The sequence below is a fragment of the Acanthisitta chloris genome, unplaced genomic scaffold (genome assembly GCF_000695815.1).
Source record: "Acanthisitta chloris isolate BGI_N310 unplaced genomic scaffold, ASM69581v1 scaffold13248, whole genome shotgun sequence".
Lineage (NCBI taxonomy): Eukaryota > Metazoa > Chordata > Aves > Passeriformes > Acanthisittidae > Acanthisitta > Acanthisitta chloris.
This window is the reverse complement of record NW_008685457.1, coordinates 24,330-30,329: the sequence shown is the minus strand read 5'-3', so window position 1 is coordinate 30,329 and position 6,000 is coordinate 24,330.

Sequence of the window (6,000 nt, the reverse complement as noted above, 5' to 3'; positions counted from 1 at the left end):
ACTAATATCTATGTTCAACTATAATGGCCAAGCATTTTTTAAATCAGCTTGTCATGGTCTAACCCCCGTTATCCACCAAACCCCAGTGGGATGGGAGAGATAATCATAAGGGTAAAAGCCAGAAAACTCATGGGTTGAGATAGACAGTTGAATAGGGAAAGCAAAAGCCACACACACGCAAGCAAAGTAAAACAAGAAATTGATTCACTGCTTCCCATGGGCGGGAGGTGTTCAGCCATGTCCAGGAGAGCAGGGCCCCATCATGTGTAATGGTTTATTGGGAAGACAAACATCGTCACTCCAAATGTCCCTCCACTTCCTCCTTCTTTACTTTATGCTATGCACTGAGCATGATGTCATATGGTATGGAATATCCCTTTGGTCAGTTTGGGTAACTTGCCCCAGCTGTGTCTCCTCCCAGTCTCCCATGCACCTCCAACTTCCTTGCCAGCATTGCAGTATGGAAAGCAGAAAGGCTTTGTCTCTGTTCAGCAATAAGAAAAACATCTCCATATTATCATCTCTGTGTTCAGCAAAAATCCAAAATGTAGCCCCACGCTAGCCACTGTGAAGAAAGTTAACTCTGCCCCAGTCCAAACCAGCACACCACTTTGAAATATAAATACATGCATGAAGCACAACACTGCTCCTTCCACATCACCCTTGTTCTTGGAAAGCACCAGACAGGTTGATTCTGGTCATCTTGGGGTTTTCTGAGAGGGTTTCACGGAAAATCAGACACCAGCTATGAGCTCCCATGTGTGGATGGATGGAGGTCACAGGTTTACATACAACAGATTCTCCAAAAGGGTCATCTGAAACTAAGATGGAAAATGTGCTTCTGGCCATGAAAATAAATGGCAATGTAAGAAGACTCTTTTTCCCATGTTACTGATATTTTCTCTCCATGGTGCAAGGGCAGATGTATTTCATTCTCTCTTGTGAGAAAATCTTTATCAACAGTATCACCTAATAGAATCACAGAATCATAGAAATTTAGCAGTTGGAATGGACAAGGTTGTCATGTGGGACAGTGTCAAACACCTTGCATAAGTCCAGGCAGATGATACCAGTTGCTCTGCCCCTATGGCAACCAAATTCATCAGGCATGACTTGCCCCTGGTAAAGCCATGTTGGCTGTTACTGACCACTTCTTTGCTTTTCATGTGCCTACGCACAGCTTCCAGGTGAATCTGTTCCATGATCTTGCCAGGCAGAGTGAGACTGACTGGCCAATAGTTCCCTGGTTCTTCTGTTTTCCCCTTTTAAAAATGGAGGTTATATTTCCCTTTTTCCAGTCATCAGGGACTTCACCTGACTGCCACAATTTCTGGAAAATTATAGATAGTGGCTTAGCAACTTCATTGGCCAGTTCCCTCAGGACCTGAGGATGAACCTCATCAGGACCCATGGCCTTATGCACATTCAGGTTCCTGAGACGGTCTCGAACCTGATCCTTTTCTACAGTGGGTCTAGGGGTTTCATCCTCCCAGTCTCCACCTTTACTCTTCTTGGTCTGGTTGGAGTGGCTAGAGCACTTGGAGTTGAAGACTGAGGAAAAGAAGTCATTAAGAGCCTCAGCCTTTTCTATATCCAGGGTAGCCAGTTCTCCTGTTTCCTTCCAGAGAGGGCCCACATTATCCCTAGCCTTCCTTTTATATGTGGCCTATCTGTAGAAGCCTTTCTTGTTATCCTTAACGTCCCTGGCTAGCCTCAATTCCAGCTGTGCCTTAGCTTCCCTGACTCTGTCTCTAGCTTCTCTTACAACTTCTCTGTGTTTATCCCAGTCCATTTGTCCTTCCTTCCACCTCCTAAAGGCCTCTATTTTTCTACCCTGAATTTCCCCAGCACTTCCTTATTCATCTACGGAGGTCTTCCATCATTTTTGCCCGATTTCCTTTGTGTCTGGAAGCATTGGTCCTGAGCTTGGAGGAGATGATCCTTGAACATATCTTGAGCAGCACAAAAGACAAGATGGGCTCCAAAATTCAGAATGAATTTGTTTGAACAGAAAGGTGAGGAAACAGCCTCTATTTCTGGAAATCTGCAATAACATTTTGCCACTACATGATGCAATCACCTTCCCTCCAACATTGCCTGATACAATACTGACATCTTGCCCTTGAAAGTCAAAACCTATTAGTTAAGAGAGCAAAAGAAAATAAAGAAGGTTTAGATTTAAGTACAGCAGAATTAAGAGTTTTACAAACAGCAAACTTACTGAGAAATGTGGTTTAAGTAATCCCACTGCTATTTTCAAATTCAGGTTGAATTTACTTAATAGCTCCAGCAAATGAGAGAGCATGGGCCAGAATCCCCAGTCCTGGCAGAGGAGGAGGAAGAAGCAGACAGCTTTAATTAGCAAGAAAGTTAGCTGAAGAATTTGCTCATGAGAGTATCATACCAAGGATGCAGACCCCCTCATGTCTTCTGACCAGCAATACTCCAAGCATCACATTGCCTCCCTCCAGCATCCTCTGGCTTTGTTGGTTTCTTTTAAATCCCATTTTGCAGAGCCTCCCAAAGGAGAAATGCAGCCACTCAGCAAAGCAGCCTAGTTCTTCCTCTGCCAGGAGGGAAGCATGTTGGGCCAAGGGGAGCCATGGAGTGTCAGAAGATGAGTCCAGCCAGCTGCACACTCCCCAAAGGAGTCACTCTAAGCAGCTCTCTCGGGAGTCTGGGAGTGGGGGTCACCTTCTCCTACACTGTAGAAGATCTGCTCTGGCTGTGTCATTTGTGTTTTAATAGAAACTGGTTTTAGCCTGAGCAAAATGAAAGGTTTCACCAGTGTTTCTAAAATGTTGTACTCTGGTCAAACACAAGAGAAATCTATCCTGAAATCATTATGAACTAGTGTACTTTGGGGTGTTTTAGGCTATGTCTGGCACTGAAAAAATATCCTGCCTGCCCAGATCCATCCATCAGTCAATCCACTGGGAAATCTAGTTATTCTACCCCAACTGTTTGCCAAGGAAACAGAATTTGAAAGGCACCCAGCCCTGAATAGCTGCCCACTAGTCAAGAGAGCAGTGTATCAGCACAAACAAATATTGGTGGCAATTTTCTTTCAGCCTCCCCAAAGGCAAGGATACACTTACACTCTTCAACCAGACCAATCCATATTTGGAAAGTAATATGGTGAGACTGGAGTGGGGGAAGCAGGTTTAACAACTTGGTCAGGTACAGGTACTTGCTGTGACAGATAGAAAATGAATTTGCTGTTTTCCTCCAACTACATATTGGATTTGTGCCAATTTCTTGTCTCTTTTTCTGCAACAAGTACCCAGATCAGCGTTTTCATGATGATGTTAGTCAATCTGAAAGAAAATTAAATCCATACTGGATTTCCCCTCACTCAAAAGAACTGCTTCTATGATCACTTTGGGGGTTTCCATGTGTTTCCCACTCCTTGGCACAAGCTTTATTTTACCGAGCTGGTATTGCTTTTATACAAAAGCCCATGCTCATACACAGTCTATACAACTTCCTTATGTATACAATAAAGATGGAAAAATTAACACCATGCCAAGAAAGCTGTCTTGCCAAACACAAACCACCCCCTGAAGTGTATATTTAGAAATCAGAGGACAATTTAGGAAGAGAGTCACACAACATAAGCCAGAAGAGTAAGAAAAAGTAGGGAGAGTGAGTTTTTTTCAGGTATTGAGCACTCCCAAACTGCACCAGTGAATATCCAGACCGACACAACTCTTTTTAACTTCACCAAGTAACAGCAAAACCCAACACTTACACAGCGTTTTTCATTCATCCATCTCAAATTGCATCACAAGGAGAGTTAAAACATTGGATTTGGCATCTCTCTCTGTAAATTGATGCACAGAGCTGAAAGTCCAAGGTTGCACAAAGGCAAACACTAGGGACAATGCAGGCCATGGAGTCATGTCCATTGTCATGCATGCTGAGTTTGGACCTTGTCTTCAATCCTTGATGCAGCCCATCGGCCTTGTGGAGGCAGGGTAGCCCGCAGGGTCCGCCTGCTCTGTCATTTCATTAGGGGCAGTGCTTTCAAAGCAGGTGTTTTACACTGAAAATTAAGGTTGAGCAGCACACCCACTTCAGCCCATGGAGTCCCAGTGCTGCTGAGGCTGGTGAGCACCTCTGGAGATCATCTGTCCTAACTCTCACTCACAGCAGGCTGCTCAGGCCTGCATCGTCAGGTTTTGAGTATCAGCAAGGATGGAGATGCCACAACTTCTCTGGGCAACCTGTGTCAGTGTTTGACCCCTCTCACAGTAAAAATGTTTCTTCCTATATTTGAAATAAATTTCCTCTATTTTGGTTAGTGCCACTTTTCTCAAGTCTTGTCCATGGGCATCACTGAGAAAATCCTGGCTACATCTTCTTTGCTCCCCCCATCATGTATCTATCCACATAGATAAAAGCCTTCTCTTATCCAGGCTCTCTCAGCTTCTCCCTGTAACAAAGATGCTCCAGCCCCTTCATCTTTGTGGCCATGCACTGGACTTGCAGTATGACCACGTCTCTTGTACTGGGCAGCCCAGCACTGGACTGTGCATTCAGGATGCACATCACTAGTACTGAACAGAGAGAGAAGACTTCTTTCATCCCACTGGCAGCTGATCAAAACACTTTGAGACTGGCACTTCAGCTAGTGTTCAGTCTACCTCATTGTCCACCTACCTAACCCATAGCTCACCAGAGAGGGTTTTATGGGACACAGCATCAAAAGCCTTGCTAAATCTGCAATGAGCAATATCCACTGCCCTTCCCTCAGCCAATCAACAAGTAATCTCTCTGTAAAAGACCATCCAGTTGATCAAGAATTCCTCCTTCACAAAACGATGCTGATTAAACCCAAATGCCTTCTTGTGCATTAAATATGAAGAAGAAACTCTTTACTATGCGGGTGATGAGGCACAGGAACAGGTTGCCTGGAGAAGCTGTGGGTATTCCATCCCTGGAAGTGTTCAAGGCCAGGTTGGATGGGGATCTGAGCAACCTGGTCTAGTGGAAGGTGCCCCTGCCCCCTGAAGGAGGATTGGAATGAGATGATCCTAGGGTCCCTTCCCACACAAACCATTCTCTGATTCTATGATTGTCTTTAAGATGTCTGGAAATGGTTTCCAGGCTCATCTATTCCACCTTCTCTGGGGGTCAAGGTAAAGCTGAGGAGCCTGTAGGTCCCAAGATTTTCCTCAACTGATATTTGATTTTCTTCCAGTCCTCAGGAATTTTCTCCACTTGTCTTGTGCTTTTAAAGATATTCAAGAGTAGCCTCACAATGACACAGTACACTGCATAGACAGCTTGGGAAATGCAGTATTCCAGTGCAGACTTCTGCCTTCAACAGAACAACCTGCCCAAAGAGTCTGTAGTTTGTTCCTCAACAATCTTAAAACATCTAAGATCTAGGACTGCATGACTGTTACTCTGAGTAATGACTGAAGCATACGAATTGGATTAGCAGCCATAGGCACAAGGGGAAGCATGAGGGACAGCCAGTTGTGACACTAATAGAGTGCTGGCAGCAGGGACAGCATCCCCCTATAGCACAGGGCTAAACCACCCCATCTCCTGTGCTTCCAATGCAAGGACTGCAACATCAATGTGTAAAATCAGTTGCAAAAGCCCTCACTGACCAAGAAATCATATGGATTAGAAAGGCACACCACTTATCTCCCGAACCCTCTCAGGAGCAGCTGTGCTGCAGCACAAGTGATTTTGTTCACAGACAAGCCTAAACTGCCTAAGCTGCACCACCACACCCGAGTACAGTCCGATTTTTTTCTTCCCTCTCTCAACTCCTCTAGCTCAGTAGGTGAGATGGATTTAAAACAAACAAAAAACCACCAAAGCCCAACGGTACTGAATTTAAACTAGACACCCACGATTACATTTTCAGTAGCTAAGCTATAAAAGAAGAAAGATAAAAAATAAAATTTCAGAAGTGTGAAGGTTGTCACTAGAATATTTTTATCTCAAGTGAGTCACAAAGACTGAGCAGTAGGATTTTTTTTC